The sequence below is a fragment of the Bidens hawaiensis genome, unplaced genomic scaffold, assembly GCF_021521415.1.
Source record: "Bidens hawaiensis isolate Kalapana, Puna unplaced genomic scaffold, B.hawaiensis_p1.1 tig00003506_1, whole genome shotgun sequence".
NCBI lineage: Eukaryota > Viridiplantae > Streptophyta > Magnoliopsida > Asterales > Asteraceae > Bidens > Bidens hawaiensis.
Genome location: NW_027491197.1, coordinates 51,108 through 72,777, shown reverse-complemented (window position 1 = coordinate 72,777; position 21,670 = coordinate 51,108). Strand labels below are relative to the sequence as shown.

At 32.2% G+C, this 21,670-nt stretch overlaps 1 pseudogene; it reads left to right on the top strand.

Annotated features, from left to right (window-relative positions):
- The first annotated feature begins 18,804 nt into the window (after positions 1-18,804).
- On the top strand, positions 18,805-21,196 carry LOC143623564 (subtilisin-like protease pseudogene; annotated as a pseudogene).
- Positions 21,197-21,670: the final 474 nt, after the last annotated feature.

Here is a 21,670-nt window from a genome sequence, read left to right as displayed (position 1 = left end):
CCCGAACAGCGGCGAAATCAACCCCATCAGCCCACCAGGTCAGTTTCAGCAACCTGTTTCAACAAACTATGCGCATCAGCAGCCCGATTCATCTAATTTACATGCTGACCCAGGTCCATCAACCCAAGACGGTTGAATCGAACCTCAATTTTACCTAAAAAGTTGAATGATTATGTGTTAAATGTTGAGTTTCCATACGGGGAAGAAAGGGATGAAGGGTTTGAAGATGAATCCTTCTTGATCAATCACAACTGCAGTATTGTCATTATATCGTATTATCATACCGTTGTCACGTTTAAGTTCTTTACAAGTACGTACAATTATAGCTATGACCACTTTTGACTTTCTAGAGGCATGTTTTCGTCTTTGATCACAACAACAATAACGTCACCAATATGAGCATATCGACGATTGCTAGCTCCTATTATTCGAATACACATCAATTCTCGAGCCCCACTGTTATCTGCTACATTCAAATGGGTCCGAGGTTGAATCATATCATTTTATTTTATTTTATTTATCTGTTCTTTACAATACAAAGTTCTTTACAATAAAAGGTTCGAAGAAAAAAAGAAATATTATTTGTTCAAAAAAGGAAACCTGTACCCGCTATTTTTACGGCCTATTTCTTTTTTATCCTGAAATGATGAATTGAGCTCGTATAGGCATTTTAGACGCTGCTATTGAAATAGCCCTTCTGGCTATATTTTTGTTACTCCACCCATTTCATAAAGGATTCGACCTGGTTTAACAACAGCTACCCAATATTCAATTTTTTTTACTCAAGAAGGTGAACCGACGAGTTATGCCGAGGCATCCGTAGTAAAAGAATGGGATAATGCAACGAACGAGGATAATGCAACAAAAACTTAAAAGTGTTTTTGAAAAAGTTAGTTTCTAAAAGGAAATCTTGTTTTAAGGGTTTTTTCATAAATTACAAACATTTGTAATGTTACCCATGCGTGTTGCACGACAACATACTTGGTATCAAAACGTGGATATACAAACACGTCGTAACGACTATCACTTTGACACATAAAAAAGTTAATCTAAATATCAAAAGAAGTTTGTCGGTATCGACGCGGGAAGAGATAACCAAAAAGCTAAAAATAAAATAAAATTCATGATATGCCAAAAGGATATAAGCACATTACGGTATCAATGCAACCTAGATGTGTCATCGCAAGTGATATAAAATGGTTTAAGTCAAATAGTTGTAGGTGAAGTATTTTAGATAATAGGTTAAAAATCGGCTAAAAAAGAACAAACCAAAGTGATAAAATGGCAAGCACAAAAGTCTATTGTAGTCTTTAGTTGTCAAATTATATGGTATATATTTATATTTGATATATTTGTATACAAATAAATGTTTTATCACATCACTTAAATATTTCATATATTCATAGTCACTAACAAAAATTACAACGAATTGAATGGGGTTGGTGGCCCGTTAAAAAAAACAAAGCCTTTAAAACATCAAGGGATTTAATGAGTCCACGTCTCAAGCCTTCCAAATGGTAGAAATTCATAATTAAAAGAAAAAATAGTGATTCTTTATATATATATATATATATATATATATATATATATATATATAGGGGTGGTTAACGTACAATAATGGCTTATCGTATATTAGGTACGCGACATTCCAGAGCGTTTGATTAAAAACGTCCGATAGCAATTTCGTAAATAACCCAACAGTAGTTTGCGATCAAAATTCGTCGATTACAAATCAACTCTGATCCAAATTCGGAACTCGTCGCCAATATAATCCAATTTCTAAACTCTAATCACAGCTTAAAGTATGAAATCTCTAAAGTCAAAAACCAAATCAAAATCAAACGTCGTTGAACATCAAGAAATCTTCAAAATTGATCAAAAAATGATAATTTAATCAATCGAATTGATGTGTAGAAGTATTTAGATTCATCAATCGATTATGGCATTGCATAAATAATGCACTCAATCGAGCTCTGATTAGGGTTCAAAATATTATGTTTAAATGTTCTGAAACAAAACTGAAGACCTTTAAACGTTCTGACAAAAAAAAACATCTTTAAACGTTCTAATACGTTCAATGAAGTTCTGGGTGTACAAAAAAGTGAACATCTTTAAACGTTCTAATACGTTCAATGAAGTTCTGGGTGTTCAAAAAACAATGAACATCTTTAAACGTTTTAAAAAGCTCTAGGTGTTCAAAAAAGTTTATAAGTTCTGAACTTCTAAACGGAACTTCTAAACTAACAAAAAAAATTAAACACCTGTAACATGAAATTGAACACTAAAATCACTTCATATAATCTCGTAATCATCAAACAATTATCAATTGACCGTCAATTTGATCATCGATTTGATCATATAAATAAAATATGGAACGTCTGCAACTGGGTTTTTGCAAATGGCGCTTAAAACTTTAAACGTTCAGTTAAAACCCATCACTCAAAACTCAAAATTGGTCAATTGAAACTTCAAACTGATGATTAATTGGACCAATTTCAAAGTTTAATTGATCAATTAGTACAAAAATTTCAATTTCGATTGATCAATTTTATCAACTGACCTGTGAGCAAGTCGTGACGGAGGAAGATGGTGTACGGTGGACGGAATCGTTGGATGGTAGACGGTGGACAGAATCGTTGGATGGTGACGGATTGCTGAACGGTCGTGTTGAAGGTGGACGGAATCGATGGGGCAACGAATCAGATTTGATAAAAATTACAATATTGCCACTGCGTGTTATTTGAAATCGATGGGGATACGAGTCGCATACGTAATGTACGATTAGGGATTATTGTATTGGATTCCTTATATATAGTATGAGTATCATTACAGAACTGTTAAATTATTTAAGAACTTGAAGGAACCCTTGAAAACTAACGTTTTTTATAAAAATTTTTGTATGTTAATGTTATTTGAGTTTAGTTTTATTACATTGTTATATCTAAATTTACGATTACAATTTGAAAATTAGTTTTTATACATATCTTTGTTTTGTTTTACACCTATGTAAATTTGTTAGTACATAAGTTTTACATATATGTAAACTTGTGATTAATATATGTGATAAAATTTTTTTATATAAAATATGATAAAACTACTCTTAAATAATGTTAATATAAATAAATTAAAAAAAAAGTTTGGTTGTGTAGAGTTCCTAAGAGTTCTTAACTTTTTTAGAGTTCTTAAATGATACTAACCCTATATATATATATATATATATATATATATATAGGATGAGTATCATTACAGAACTGTTAAATTATGTAAGAACTTGAAGGAACCCTTGAAAACTAACGCTTTTTATAAAATTTTTTGTATGTTAATGTTATTTGACTTTAGTTTTATTATTTTGTTATATCTAAATTTACGATTACAATTTTGAAAATTAGTTTTTATACATATCTTTGTTTTGTTTTACACCTATGTAAATTTGTTAGTACATAAATTTTACACATATGTAAACTTGTGATTAATATATGTAAGCAAAATTTTTAATATAAAATATGATAAAACTACTCTTAAATAATGTTAATGTATAAATAAAATTAAAAAAATGTTTGGTTGTGTAGAGTTCCTAAGAGTTCTTAACTTTTTTAGAGTTCTTATATATATATATATATATAGGGGATGGATCATGCGAGAAGTCATTTTATAGCGAAAAGTGCAAGAAGTAAATTCCAATCCTTGATTATATTTGATCTAAGTCCTACATTAACAATGGCAATCTTGTAATATTATGATGCCTAATTTTAATGATGTTAAATGCAGAAGGGTGAAATCGTCCTAAATATGTAGCCTAAACAGAGAAACATGCTAATATTATTGTATCCCCCTTTCTTAGCTCTCAATCAATCATAAAAGCTTGAAGATTCAGTACATCAACTCAACATCAAAAAAAGAGTTTCTCTACACAAAATGCCTCAACATCTTAATCAATTAATGAAATCAGTATTACTTTGTTAAAGATTTAATGCACACATATAAGAAGAACGTTGAAAGAAATCGATTTGGGGTGTGATTGTATCATCGCTGTAGAGGTTAGGGTGTTTATCGATATACATTTTTTTGTTGTATATTTGTTTACATAAGTGATTTCACAATCCTACAACCTAAATTACATAATTGATTCTTTTTATTTATTGATTAATAAATCAATTTGATTTCTACAACCTCTGGTTGTTTTTTTTTAATCACTCTCGTTTTGGTATTTGTTATAGCGTAAGATTAAGTTGGTTACAATGTAGGTTCCTAATTTTCATTTCACGGGCTAATAATTTGGGGGAAAATATAGGGCTTTTTTGCACCAATATGATCATGTAATTTTTATATAGGGCTTTTTTGCACCAATCTGATCATGTAATTTTTATTAGATATGCTATCAGCTACATTCATATTCTATTTAATTTTCCTAGACTATTTTGTTATTGATTAGTAATATTTTGGTGTTTCCTACGGTATGATAAGTGATGCCTACATGGCACTAGTTCCCCGGACAAGAGTATGTGCAAGTCGTATACATTATATATTGATGCCTGTACTATTTATTATATTCATGTATGACTTATATCAAGTTGAATGATTTTGTATGGTTGTCTATTTAAAACATATGTATGTTATTTTGATATTTTAATATATATGTAGGTTTATTTCTAGAAGAATTCCATCTTAATGTATCATATGATTTGTTTAAGAATTATGTTGTGTATATCAAAGATGTGGATGCTAAGAATGTAATGATCTGCAAGCCAACACTTTCAAACTCTATTTACTTTGTGCATGATAACTATCGATACCTGTGTAGGCATACTCGATACCTGTGTAGGCATGTTCGATTCCTGTGCATGCATGTTCGATTCATGTGTAGTTATGCTCGATTCATGTGTAGGCATGCTTGATTCATGTGTAGGCATGCTCGTTTCATGTGTAGGCATGCTCGATTCTTGTGTAGGTACGATCGATTCATGTGTATGCTCGATTCATGTGTAGGTATGATGATAGAATAGTATGCTAGATTCACGTATAGCCGTGTAGGTATGAAATTAGATTAGTATGCTCGATTCATGTGTAGGTACGATTTAGATTGTTGCAAACACCGAATCAATCAATTATCCGGGATAGTGCTGGAATAATTTTGTGGGTGCATATGACTACAATGTTTAGTCTTCGTGAGAAATTCTTATTATTTTTTATACGTTCTTTGAATGTAATTGTGTATTATCAATATTAAATTCGTGTATATGTCAAACATAAACTAATGGATAATACAAACTTATTTTGGTTTAAGTTATTATGATGTATGTAGCAATTGTGGTTGTTGTAGGTACATTTTACTGTAGAGGTTAGGTGTATAGAATATGGTTCTGTTGATGTTGGGAGAGATGGGAATCTGGTTGTGTGTTAATTGCATGTTTATGTTATGCAAGGGGTTATGTATAGGGAATCTGTGTTATGTGTATGATTGAATTGTTTTGTATAGGTTATGTACAGTGAACTGGTGTATGTGTTCTATGTATGATTGAATTGTTTTATGTAGGGAATCTTTGTTATGTGTATCATTAAAATTATTTTATGGTGGTTTTGGATATTATGCTGAAATTCATTAGGTGTGGGAATCGCCATGTTAAAGTGTACGGATAACATTTTGGGTTGTATATGGCGTGTAAGAAAAAATGTTGTTGTGTAGGTTTGGATAATAACTTGACCATGTAGTATTCAAATGCATGGTTTTTTTTTCATAAGTGATCATGTCAACTAATTTTATTTGTTATGTTGTTTCTTATAAACAGTCGCAAATATACTTGGTGTTTGAAAATATTCCGGGAAAAATAGGTGAGACTTTGATTGAAAACAATACTATGCACAAGGTGAAGTAAAAACCACTGTTGCTCAATTTACGGATTAAATTTGCAACCAAGATTATGCTAACGACCGCATATTTTGAGGGTTTGGACGCTGAGTAAAAAATAGGTTGATCTAAGTGTAGAAAAAAGGTAAGGTACCACATGATCACTTTTTTTTTGTTGGTTTTAATCTTTTTTTGATAAACTTTATGATTTGGTTTAAGTTAAAATAGTTGGTCTTATGTTAATGAAGAGATTATGGAACTTAGAAAAAGGCACTGTTGGTTTTGGTTACGTGTTGTTTCTGGATTTGGGTTTATTTTGAAGTTCTAATGGATGTGTTTGAAATTTAACTTTGAAATATGTATTTGATAGTTCATGTTTGGATTGGTATTTTAGTTAATCTACACCGAAATTATTTGTATAGTTTGGTGAAACATGTGCACTGCAAGTTCTCATATTATTATAACACTGCTTAAATTGTGTGTATGATTAAAATAAGTTTTTGTTAGTGTTAAATATTTTATGAATACTAATGAAAATCAAAAATAATGATCGACACAAAAAAATTGTAAAAGTTTTTAGTCGGGTTTATTATAATAATTATTATTTTTTCTGAAAACACTTTTAATAAAGTGGGCACAATGTGTAATCTTTAATGTTTATTTTAACCGTGTAGTTTTTATGTGTTTAGAATTGCACAAAATTTGAGATTCAAAGTTTAAAAATAATTATGTGATATATGCCAATTAGAAAATATTTTCAACTTCTGAAAACGTGAGAATCAAATTTCATATTGAACCACCTTCTGATAATAATATGAGATTCAAATTAACAAAAAAGATAGAAAATGTATACGGTATATACAAATAGGAAGCATAACAATTTAAAAAAATGTTTGTAACTTCCCCATAAAAAAATGACATACTATATATAACAAAAACAGATTATTTACTATGATACCCCTGCCATTAAATAATTTATAAAATAGAAGATAATTTGTGATTGGTTGAATTCATTTCTCACACTTCTCGTCCTAAGAAACACTTCTGAAATGAACCAAATCCTATATATATATATATATATATATATATATCCCTATATATATGTATATATATATATCCTATATATATCCCTATAGGGGATGGTTCAGGAGAGAAATCATTTTATTGCGAGAAGTGCGAGAAATGAATTATAACCCTTGATTAAAATTGATCTATGGACTAAATTGATTATGGCACTATTGTAATTATTGGCTTATGATTTTAATGTTTTTCAATAAAAAATGGTAGTGTTGGAAATTTGCTCATCCATTAATTGTTGAAATGTTGCCCAATTCACGTTCTCATCAACCCCTGGTTACCCATTTTCTAAATTGAGATAATGGAAACCAATCTTCCTAATAAAATACATTCTTTACTTATTTATCACTTTATTTGATTTTCTTCGTCCTTTTAACTGAAAGTTGATATTTTAATATGTCAAATTATATATTGCATTAAATTTTTGTATGCTATTTTATTTCAAGTTATCTATATGTAAAACCACATGAAATGCTTTATTTACAAGAATGTTTATTTTATAAACTATTATTATTAACATAATAATTTGTACACATTTCTTTAAATTGAGTTGGTATCTTAAAATTTATAGTGTATTATTTAAAATAAATAGTACTTTTCTTTCCTACATTTATTATTTAGAATCAATCTATTTACATCCTACACAGAATGTTTTGTATCCTACACAACATACTTACACCTTATATTTACAAAACATTTAACCATACACAACCTACACAATATATTTAATTACATCATACACAACATATTTATGCACTATATTCACACAATATTCAATCCTACACTTCCTACACACAAATATATATACATCCTACACAACATTTGAAAAGTTGTGTAGGATTGAATGTAGTGTAGGATTGAATGTTGTGGAATATATAGTTTGTAAATAATGTTGTGCGTGATGTATAATATATTGTAGAGTGTTGAATGTTGTGTAAATATAGTGTGTAAATATGTTGTGTAGGATGCAAATATATGGTCGATAATTTTCAGACATTCTAAAAGTTGACTTAACTTACACGTACATTTGATCAAAATTTTTACACAACAATAAAAAATGTGAATAAATCATAAATATTGAAATTGGTACGATCTGCTCATCAAAATTGAATGAACATGGAGTGATCGATCTTTTAATTGTAGGGATTATTAGCTTGATAATTTCTTTGAATATTTAAATGTAGGATCGTGATAATTTTTAATATAATTAAAAATACAGATTTGAAAAGTGATTATGAAACTATAACGAGACAATATAATTTTAAAAAATTTAAATAACAAAACAAAAAAATTATATTTATAAAAGAATAAATATGAACATTGTTTTGACCTGGGATGTGTGCTAGATCATTTAAATATTTTAACGAGTTGCTTATTTGGTTGTAATTAATTTTATATTAAAATAACAAATTAAATATATAGATTCATATATAAAAGATTAAACTAAAACTTCTAGACATTTTAATACTTACCAAAATAACACAATTCAACATTTACCACTATACCCTTTGATTTAATTAAAAGAAAAAAGAAAAAGGAAATTTGTGATTGGTTGGAACCACTTCTTGCATTTCTCACACTAATATGATTTCTTTCTTGAACTTAAACCTAACCATATATATATATATATATAGGGAAAGGATCAAGAGAGAACCCCTATTTAAGGAGAGAACTAAAGAACTCTCAACTATAGGGTTAGATTTGTAAATTACCTCTAATAAAAAACCCAACATCGCTTCCCTGTTAGACGATTCGCCGGCCTCCATGTGCAATGATATTGACACAAACCATCTTTCCATAGAAATTAACACAACAAATCATGACAGCTCGATTGTTCAAGACCCTAATGATCGATGATTTCAGTCGTTTAACATGTCAATTGCAGGTATTTCTATTCGGATAATTTGTTTTCTATTTTTTTTACCTTAATCAATAAATTTATTGATAATCTACTTGTTTCATGTATTAACTTGACAGTTCAATTGATTACTCCCAATTTACGACATAATTAGTATACAATTGATTGTTAATTATGAGTTGGTTTGGAATTAGTATGACAGGGCACTCAGTTTGACCTAATTTTTGGATAAGTTTTATGATGCGTAATACATGTATTACATATGTGCAATACTTACATTACATGCATGTGTTAATAAATGGATTTAATAGATAAATTAGGTAAATGGATAAGATGTGTAATACATGTATTACGTACGTGCAATACAGAGTATTACACACATGTGTAGTATTTACTTATATAGTAGGGGGTTCATTTGTTTCTTGCTATGTTGAAGTATATGTTAAATTTGGGTCTTGATTCTTCTTATTTAATTGATTAGTCCAACATGGGGTTTCAATTATTGTGGTTAATCGATCAACGTACGTTAATCAATTGTTTGATAAAAAATGCCCTCCAACTATTTGATGAAATGTCTCAATGAAAATTACTTGAAATCTACGAAGTAAAGAGATGATTAATGATGATCTTAAACGAAAATTACTGCAAGTTTGAACTTTGATTCTTGCTTCTGTTTTTTTAGCTATGATTTGATTTTTAAATAAGTACTATGACAGTGATCAACTCATATTTTTAAGGGGATAAAGCTTAAAGGGAAGGAACGAGATTAGCATGCCCACAAATATGGTAACAACATAAATGTTTTTTTATACATTTGATTACAAATTTAGGTGGGAACTGAAAAACTCGGGAAACCGTTGTCCAAGCCCAATACCCGCCTCAAAACCAAAATATAAGGGAAACATTACATGACCAAGAACAAAATGTAATATTGCAGATTCGGGTTTTGGCATGGTTTGGATTATTGGGTTTTTATGTCCAGCACTAATTATTGTCGCCCCTATTATTAATATTACATATATGTATTAAGTATTACCGATGTGACATAACAAGTATTACACACGTGTAATACCGACTATTACATATATTTGTAATTGCTAATATTACATATACGTAATAATAATATTAGGATATGTAGTTTATTGACTATTCAAACTTTGTGTTATGCAGTTTGGAGCTGATTTAGATCATATAGTTGATATGTGGTTTGTTGGTTGTTGGCTGAGCTTTATACGAGTTAAGTTTTGTTCCCACGTACACGAAATTACCATCACCATCATCCCTTTAGGTGACCCACTACACACATTGCAAAGTCTACACCATCAAGTAATGAGAGTACACATAAATCAGGCGTTGATGCATGCATATTAACATGATGTAATGAGCAAGAAATAGATGAGGAGTAAATTATTTTGTTTAAATATTTATACAAGGAAGATACATTGGGTTGTGAATGTTTTAGTTATTATTGTAGTATTAACATACTTAGTTTTGAATACAATGTGTTAGTAATGGTTCTAAAATTATTTGTCTGATATAGGAGTGTGCAACATGTACGATTTGGATCGGAATCGGACCATCTACAAACGGGTCGGTCCGGGTTTGAAACGGGTCTAAGGGACAAGTTGGTGGGTATGTTATAGACCACCAATCTGCAGCTAGTTGATTTTCTAAACCACGTCTTAAACGGGATTTGTGGAACCGCTTTACACCATAACTGGTTTTTTGACAAACTATTGATAGTGTGTTTTTTATGCATAAATATGTTTGTTTTGTGTACTTAATAGAAAGTTATATCATGTATTTCCAAGTATTGTTTATTAGTTGTCAGAACCCATCAACTACATATCCAAAAGTAGTACACCTGGTCACAAAATACCCATACTTTGACATGGTTGATGGTTGACTAACAGTAGTATATGTTATGTGTATGAATGTTGAATGGCTTGCATGAAATAGACCACCAACCTGCTGCTACCATTCAAACTGGATGAATTAATGGTTTGCATGATAAAATTTGTGGAACCAGTTTATTTGAAAATTGTCTCTCAATATGAATATGAATATATGCAGTAGCAGTAAGAGTTTCATAGGTTCGAGGGTTCACGACCCATCCTGGACTGTTTCCATCTTAAATTGAATTTCTAAACCAGATGACGGGTGCATCGGAGGATGACCCGTAAGTGTGCTAAAATGATATAAAAATCTATATATTAAGTGTTAATTTCATGGGAACAAGATAACTACTGTTGTGTGGTTATTTTCAGGTATGAGGAGATAGAGGATGGAATCACGAGAACGTGGGCGAAAACGGCGAAGAAAACGGAGTTGAAACAAGAAAGATATGAAGAAAACAAGAAAATGAGAAAGAGCTCCACCGTGGGCCACGGTCTAAACCGTGGGCCACGGTCCAACTGACCAAAAATGACAGTTTACACCGTACCGTGAGCTTTGGGTGACCGTGGAGACCACCGTGACGGTCCGTGAGCTGTAACTTCCGTTTTTCTTTGTTTTTAATCCGTTTTTCATTGTCTTTTCACATATCTAACACTTTGGAATGACCTAGGGGCGATTTTTGGGTCCAACAACAACAGTTTGGTGATTCCAATTGTTGATTTAGTGTTTTTAATTCGTATGACTACTATAATCGAAGGGATGATGAACCGGATCATGCTCGGCTAATTTCTTTTATGTTCTCTCCCGAATTGTAAGGTTTTCAATTGGATATTTGTTAATCGTTTATGTTATTTGTGGGATAGTATTTTGATCTTATGATTATTTTGCTATGGTGATTGTGTGTTTGTTTTGTAATTGTTAGTATGGTATAAATTCGTGTTCTTGACTATCCGTTCTTGGTGCCATAGGCAATCAAGATTTAGTAGAAGAGAATTAGGGTTATCAATACTAAACTGATTATTGAGTGACAACCTTGCGTTTTTATAATCCAAGTACTTAGTCCTCTTTTATCACATCCAAACGCATTTTCACGAACTGTATTTGTGTAGTTCATCTCACAAGTAAACATTAACTTTATCAACATTGGAAACCTGAAATCGGGAGAGCGCATTGTTTCTTATATTGTTTAAAACTCGTTTATTGCTTTAGTTCTTTTTGTTAATCAAAACCAAACAACCAATATACTTGAGTTTATTTTCTACATTTAGTTTAATATAGATTAATTACAAAGCTACTTAGTAACATATTTTCCACAAACTCCCTGTGTTCGATACCCGCTTACCGCTATCTAACTAGTTGTATTCGGTTTATTTTTGAGTGAGTCTTCGACCTCACGTCACCAGAACCCGACCGTATATGGAATGTAGGTTTGTTAAACGGATTTGGTTGGTTAGGTACACGGGTTTGGCGTGTGGGACCCGTGTAATTCTCACCTCTGATAAACTTTAAATGAGATAAACTAAATATTATAAAGTAAATATACAATGCTTAGAAAATGTAAGTTAAATATACATTGCGCATATGTAATACATATATAATGTTGGCATGAGGCTTTATAGTCCTCTTTTTGTTTTATTAACTGCTATTATTATTATTATTATTATTATTATTATTATTATTATTATTATTATTATTCAACAACGCATTTTATTTTTCTTGGTTACTTCCTTGATGTCATATCTCCATCACCTGGTTACATATAAACTAAATAAATAGTTAGTGTTTATATGTAATACAATAGTACTGCAGATATGTAATATAATGGTACTAGTGTAATACGTATATGTAATACAACAGTACTATATATATGTAATACACAGTTAATACAAACATATAATAGTGCTTCAAAAGTTATATGTAATGGAAATATTATATATATACAGTATACCTAAACAAATGTCGCATTAACATTATTATCATAATTTCCAGATACGGAGCATATATGAATTACTAATTAACATGTGTGGCTACATTGACATTGTTAAGTTAAATCATGCATATTACACATACGCAGTATAACTAAACATATACAATTACACCATCATTATCACTTAAAACACTACATATATGAAATACAACTAAAATAAGCATTAAAGTACATCATTTATGTACTACATAACTGTTATGCATCAACACTTCATATGTGCAGCATATATAAAATACATCAGTATTGAAATGTAATAGTCTAAAACAATATACATATATTTTAGCAAAATGTAGCTGCGTTATTTATGAAGAAAAGTTAACACGACAGTGGATTATGACTCAAGTACCAATTATCAAATTTACTACGTTCTAAACAAAATTTCTGCAAAAATAATCAAGCAAGCATGTGATTACCAAAACGATTTCCTTTAGACATTTCATCGAACAGTTGGAGGGCATACTGAAACGAATGATAATTTAAGCCTATATCGATCAATTAAGCCCAATAAAAAACAAAACAAGTTTATTTACACATATGCATACTCAACATGTATAGTTACATTAACATTACTAAGTTTAACACTCCATATATGAAATATAACTAAAAATATGTAGTAAGAACATATACTATCGAGCATGATATTGGTGTAATACGACTAATCGTTGTTGATAATGCATTGAATTGACTAAAATGATCTGTTACCTGATATCTTTCTTCCGATTTATGCTTGATTACACATTAGATTGAACCAACTAAAACCTTATACACAGAAAAAACAAAAAATAGATATTATCGAACATGATATTGGTGTAATATGACTAATCGATGTTCATAACAAGTAAAACTGACTAACATGATCGGTTACCTGGTATTTTTCTTTTGATTTATGTTGGATTTTGTAGCTGATTGAGACAGCTGATACCCTAAACATCGAAAAAACGAAAAGTATAGACTATCGAACATTATATTGGTGTAATACGACTAATTGATGATGATAATACCATTAATACGTAATGCGATCAGTTACCTGATATTAATCTTCAGATTTATGATTAATTTTGCATCAGATGGAACCAATTAACACCCTAGCTGAAGGAGACCAGCAATGTGAAGAGATGTGGGCTTGTGTTTTGGGTAGAGCGTAAACAATTGAGAGAGAGACATATTTGTAATAAATAAAAAAGAAATCAATGGTGGGATCAAGATAATATGTATTACTAATTTATTACACGCACGCATTGTTAATATGATTAGAAAATATGTATTTACCTGGATTGACATCTTCGTCGCCTGTTGTCCTCCCCTGTTTAATACCCTGTTGTCCTCCCCTGTTTCATGCCCAGTTTCCTTTCTTGCCCTCACATTTTCTTGCCTGTTGATTCAATAAAACAGTTATGTTATTATGTTTGCTCACGTGTACTACATGTGTAGTGCACATATGAATTATTCTATTTCGTTCCTTTTTCCTTTCTTTGTAAGTTTTGAAATTGTCATCTTTTTCAGAGATAAAGCATGAAAAACAGAGTATCATATGTTTGCTTCAATTATGTGTAATATACCAATGACTCATGTAATACATATGTGCAATCACATGTATACGATCTATTATCAACATATTGTTACTCGATTTTCATAGATAAAGCACGAAAAACAGAGTATAATGCGTATGTGGAGTGGTATACACAAAATAATGTTTGATTCACAACCAAAAACGCACAATAATATCATATGTTTGCTTCGATTATGTGTAATATACTAATGACTCATGTAATACATATGTGCAATCACACGTATACGAGCTATTAACAACATATTATTACTCGATTTACAGTGAGGGAGCATGAAAAACAAAGTATAATGCGTATGTGTAGTGGTATACACAAAATAATGTTTAATTCACAACAAAAAACGCACAATAATATCATATGTTTGCTTCGATTATGTGTAATATACTAATTATTCATGTAATACATATGTGCAATCACACTTATACGCGCTATTAACAACATATTGTTACTCGATATTCAGAGATAAAACACGAAAAACAGAGAAAAATGCGTATGTGTAGTGGTATACACAAAATAATGTTTGATTTACAACCAAAAGCACAATAATATCATATGTTTTATTCGATTATGTGTAATATACTAATGACTCATGTAATACATATGTGCAATTACACGTATACGAGCCGATTTTGAGATATAAAGCACGAAAAACAGAGAATCGGCTATCGAATGATTACCTGGTAGTGTTCTTCGGCTTCAATTATTTGTTCTTCAGCTTCGATTATGTGTTCTTCACGTTTAATCGGCTAGTTTTAATCACGTTCGCCTGGTTTGAAGAAACCCTAGGTTGGGATGAACGATGGATTTGATAGATCTGTGTGGAGAGAGATAGAGAGGAAAGATAGAAAGTGATGGTTTTGAGCGGGTTTTTGTTATATTTTGTTAATTCCTTAATTGCCCTTTCCTGATAAAAACGAGTTTTGTTATCAATCCTCTTTTATTTTAATTTTAATTAGGTGAAATCAATAGAAATAATAGAGTTCTCTAGTTCTCTCATTTAGAAGAGTTCTCTCTAGATCCCACCTATATATATATATATAAACGAATCACCATTTAAAGTATTCACATGTTCACATTGAACATTATGCTTGAACATTATGCTAGCTATTCACAACCCTCAAATCTAACTACAAAATCACCATCTTCTAAACTTATCCTACATTTTTCCAAAAAATTTCACATCTCATTCTCCACATATATCCCTATCCTAATTAAATAATACTTCTTTGTTATTATTTCACTTTTTTCCACTTACATACACTCACTAAAAATATTAGAAAATGATTATGAAGTTGAATAGTAACCCCTTAAGTAGGGGTAGTGTTGTTTCCCCTAAAAGTTTTGGTTATAGAAATCTAATGGAGTAGTGTTAAATAATTTTTTTTTTATTTTGTTAAAGTTTAACGATAAAGTTCGTTATGAAAAAAAAGCATGTTCGAATGCTTTTACTCCTACAATCTATTCCTTATTTTAGGTAATGATGAGTGTAAAATTTGCACCAAACCTTTGACGTTTTCTTTTATTTATTTAAAGTTTTATTTTAAAGGAAGTTCTATTGAATTTGCCCTCATATATTTATTACTTTTTGGAATAAATGATGCAATATCATCTATATTATATTCAATGTTAAGAGCTGAATCTTACTCTCTAATGACCCTAATCCACAACAAATTAAATTTCTCAATTTGATATCGTATATAAAGAAAACAAAGGGAACCTTCTGCCAGAAGCTAGAATCTCGAACAAACGAGAAGAAAGAAATTACAAACCGGAACTGAAATAGAAAAAGAAAAATAAACTTGAAATAAAAAACAAGTGCAACATGAGGTTTATAGTTATTTATTTACCTAGGGGTGTGTTTGTTTGAGGTCTGAATGGGCTGAAGTGTTTCACTATCAACCTCTTAATCAATCAGATTGAAAACAACCTTAAATGGAATAAGACATTGCTATCCTCCTTACCTAATAAACTCGTTCCTTCATCTCCATCGCTGATTTTTAGGAAACAAGGTCACCATGTGTGATATGCCATTGCCAGGTTGTGAGTAATGAACATCAAGGAAAAAGGACGTTACCAAAGAATGGAATAGGAAAATTTGACAAATTGGGCCATTAGTAGGCTAGCATACAATCTAATCAAAGAATTAAATATTGGATTGAATGCTCTTCTTAGTTGAACCAATGCTTTTGATATGGTGATTGACTGATTGGGGCTAAAGACCTTGATTCAAAAACAAACTAGATCAATTTGACTATTAATGATTTCAGTTTATATGTTTGTATATTTTCTAAATATTAAAATCCAGCAACAACATACAGGTAACCATGCTTGTTAATTTTTATTTGGATTTTAGTGTGTTTCCATGGATTTTGAGGTAATAATGTGTAATTTAGATTTTCTATGATGTTTTGTATAATTATATATCATTTAGAGTTCTAACCAACCAGATACATTTATTTAGCACGAAATAGTTCAGAGGGGTAAGATAGTCATTTTGCACAGTTAACCAAACATACTTAACTAGTTTAGTACTTACTGGCTCAGAATGAGAGTCTCTTAACCATTCAGGCATCTTAATGGTTCAGCACTTGCCAACAAACCCCTAAGCTTCAAATATATTCCACTACGTAAACGAGTTTCAATCAAAATCAACAACATAAAATCACCCTAGGAAGTGTTCTTAACCTAAAAAAACCAATTATTAATCCTCCAATGCATAATCAATGTTAAAAACCGGTTCAAACCGGATTTCGTACAACAGACCGGTATTTTGAGTCTGATTTTTTTGGCCGGTTTGCTAGAACATCGTACCGGCGGTTTATGTCTAAAATACCGGTTTTTACCGGCAAACCGGTTTTATGTCTAAGAAATTATTGATATTTGCGGGCCATATTTTTTGAAAATTATTTTTAACCCAACAATTAACATTCAAATGTGTAAACTTTAGGACTATTTTTTTTTAAATAAGTGCTTTTGCATTACTTTTTAATATGAATTTACTTTTGAATTATTTTATGTTATGAAAATCATTTACTTTTGGGTTATTTTAGAAGTAATTTATTCAACCGGTTGAAACTTCCGGTATAACACGGTTCAACTGGTTGTACAATTTTTTAGCCAAATCCGATACAAGTAAAATACTAGTTTTTAAAACATTGTGCATAATAATGTCCAAACACTTCTCAAATACAATTATACAAATGCCACTACATTCCGACTAATGGCAAGTATGGTCCCTCAACTATTTAGTTCATAAGTTAAGTTTCTAGTTAAGCATCTTTGGTCCCTTAACTACATTTAGCAATTTATACCCACAAATTAAATTACTTGTACTCTAAACTTCCATACCCATACAAGGGTATTCATTAAATTAATATCATGCATGATAAAACAATAACCAGTTTAGTTAGCCTTCGATGTAAATAAACCTTACATTAGATTAGTCACTAAACGATTATAGTTCATGCCCATTATACATGTTCAAGCATACGCTCCAGTCCCAAATTCTCGTTCTAAATTTCAGTTTATTTGTCCAAGACGGAACACAACCAATGATATTATAGTGGAGGTGGAGGAGGGGTGTTTAAATTTTATTTGTGACACGTTGAATACTATTAACATCTATGCTCCAACTTGAGTAGCAGTATTAATTATAATTATGGATGTTTTATTATTAGTTTAAGGTAATGATCATGAAAACCAACAAAACTACTTTCCTCAAATGGGAAATTTTCTAGCATTTGTTTATTAATTTTAATAATAAGGGCTTTTAAGTAAATTGTCTTTCCTTTAATTAATAAACAGATTGCCGAATAGTTATCATAGATTGGTTTTCTGTTTTTCTTGAAAGTGGGATACCGAGTTTAGTTATCCAAAGCTTGAAGCAAGAAAGTTATGCCATTTCAATAAAATAGAAATGCACCTGCAAAAGATTCTTTCTTGGGCCTATAAGACTTCACACCAAGTTTCTACATTAAGAAACACACAGAATGTTAAACCAAAACCAATTGTAGTTATCTTCAAATTAATCTTTATTGGCCATTTCGTCCGATGATAAACAAGCATGAATACTACGAAAACCCTCCTTAATAGCAAAAACGACATGCATATCTAACTGGCTAACATTCTTCACAAACAAACTCAAAGCTGGCTGAGAAAGTGATTGTTAACAGGCCAGATACCTTTGCAGTTTTTGGTAGAAATAAGAAACTCAAGTAATGTGCCTAGCTAATAAACCAAAATGAGAATAACAACATATATATTTGCTGATTAAGGATAAATATTAAGCCTAAAAGCAATAAGAAATGTGTTAAAGTGATAAATCAATCTTCTTGTCTTAAAAGCAAGATATACCACTATGAAAACTAACAAACTTTCAAGGGGTTTGACCTTCTTTTGGACAAAGAGAAACTTGTAGAAATGGACAAATGAAGGCAAACTTAGCAATATGATAACAAGTTTCCTAGTTCTAGACGATTGAGTGAGCATAACATACATATTATGGGTGTATCAGTAGCTACGAAAGTGATGCAGTCTGTTACAAGATTATTCTTAGAGAATAACGTCGTATTCGATGGGCTCCACTCAAAAGGTGATTACAAACTACACTCTCTTTCACAGTTTCACCTCAATGATATATAAATACCCATAAGGAGTAGCCATGACATATATCCACAAGTTGAATATTCAAATCACCATAAACATTGAGAGATTCGAGATACAAAATGTCGCCAACATTTGGTTTTGTGTTCCTTCTCACTTGCACCACCCTTTTCAATGTACTTCCCACCAAAGCCACTGAACTCAAAACTTACATTGTCCACTTAAGTTCACCTGAAGTCCAGACCCTCAACACTGACGAATGGTATAATTCATTTTTGTTGAAAGTAGCTGCACGATCAAACGGGAAACCAGAGATGGTTTTCAAGTACTATCATGTGATTACTGGATTTGCTGCTAAAATGTCAGCCGATCAAGTAAAGGTGATGGAGAGTTTGAGTGGAGTTTTGTCCGTGCGGCCTGAAGGTGTGTATCAGTTACAAACAACTCGCTCACCTCATTTTCTGGGCCTAAGCCATAATTCAGGTCTGTGGAAAGACTCAAACCATGGGAAGGGAGTCATAATCGGGCTTATAGACTCTGGAGTTACTCCCACTCATCCCTCGTTTAAAGACGATGGCATCCCCCCTCCACCGTCGACATGGAAGGGTAAATGTGAAGTGGCAGGGTCATGTAATAACAAGCTGATCGGATTAAGAAGCTTTGTTAACGGAAGTTCTCCGGTAGATCAGGAAGGCCACGGGACACACACTTCGAGTACCGCTGCAGGGAATTTTGTAGACAACGCAAAAGTTTTGGGATTGGGGAACGGAACTGCGAGTGGGATGGCACCACTGGCACACGTAGCCACTTACAAGTATGTGAACTCTTTGGTTGTGAAAGCAGTGTTGTCTTAGCGGGCATGGATGCAGCTATTGAAGACGGTGTTAATGTGTTGTCTCTTTCACTTGGTGGACGTTCCAGGCCCTTTTATGATGATACTATAGCACTTGGCGCCTTCAGTGCCATGCAGAAAGGGATCTTCGTGAGTTGTTCAGCAGCTAATGGTGGGCCGCAAAGTGAATCATTATCAAATGAGGCCCCATGGATCCTTACGGTTGGGGCTAGTACAATCGATAGAAGATTCCAAACAACAGTTATTCTTGGCAACAAGAAGAAACTTCATGGTGAATCGTTGTACCAACAAAAGGGCTTCGACCAGAAGCTTCGGCCTCTTGTTTACGCCCCAGAAGGGTGCCATGAAGGGTCGCTGGACCACATTGATGTCAAGGGGAAGGTTGTGTTGTGTGATCTTGATGAGCACATTGGTAATGTTCATATGGGAAAGATAGTTAAGAATGCAGGAGGAGCTGCCATAATTATTGATAATGACATTTCTACTGGCGAGAGTATAGCAGCACATGTTCATGTTCTGCCGTCTTCATATGTCGGTTACAAGGAAGGTGTTGAGATTAAGAAGTATTTGAACTCAACTTCTTCTCCTGTTGCAACTATCCGTTCTGATGGAACTGTGGTCGGGCTGAAATCAGACCCAGAGATTGCCTCATTCTCTTCAAGAGGGCCTAGCCTTGCAAGTCCTGGAATCCTAAAGCCAGACATTACTGGACCCGGTGTGGACATCCTTGCAGCGTGGAATGAGCCGGTCGACAACCAAACAGGAACCAAAGTAGCATTTAACGTCATACGTGGTACATCAATGTCTTGCCCTCATCTTGCAGGCATAGGCGCGTTGCTCAAAAGCGCGCATCCAGAATGGTCTCCAGCTGCTATCAAGTCTGCAATAATGACCACCGCTAGTCAAGTAAACCGAAAAGGAGAGCCCATTGTTGACGAAAGAGGGCTTCCTGCCAACGTACATGCCATCGGATCTGGTCACGTAAACCCACCAAAAGCCCATGAGCCAGGCTTTGTTTTTGACATCCAGCCCAAAGACTACATTCCTTATCTTTGTGGGTTAGGCTATACGCCCAAACAAATTGAAATCATCGTTAAAAAGAAATGTAGTTGCTCAAAATCGATAACAGGGGCCGAGCTGAATTATCCTTCTTTCGTGGTATCTCTAAAAAGAGGCGACAGCAAAGCATACTCAAGGACGGTGACTAATGTTGGTTTGCCAGACGCTTACATGGTCAGGGACACATCCGTACCAGAGGGTGTAAGTGTTGAGGTTGTCGTTCATAATGATGAGGATGTCATGGGCTTCACAGCAGTGCAGCAAAAGCGAACATACAGCGTAACGTTTAGTCGAGATGTTAAGGATAAGGAGAAAGGAGCATATGGGCAAGGGCATATGACGTGGGTATCTAATACTGGCAAGTATACAGTTAGAACCCCATTTTCATTCAAGTTTGAATGAAGATCCAGAAATTGTATAACATGAATTAACGTCTATGTATGGTTTTATATAAATATAATAAAGTAATATGATTGGAAGGAAAGAAAAGGTAATGTGTTTTCATATGTTCCTGAAAATTCATGTGTTTATCTGAAAATTCATTGCTTACTAGCTAAGTGCCTAAGTGAACCAATACTCGAAAGCTCTGAATCAGCTATTGAGAATGAGTGACCCCTGATTTCCACATACTGGAAAGCAATATAATATCTCTGACCAGCCATCCATCAACAGGCGATAACTCATAATTAAGCCATAGCAGATATGAATTCATAACTCAGAGATAAGAATGTGGATATAAATAACTCATAATTAAGCCATAGCATTTATCATATGAATAACAATTAGTATTTGTTTGTTTATTTATAAAACAGAGGATATAAATAAATACTCCAGTAGTTTGTATTGAGATATTTCAGTATCGATGATGATGATGATGATTGACAGAGGCAACATAATTATTTACTCACTCAATAGGTCTGGTTAG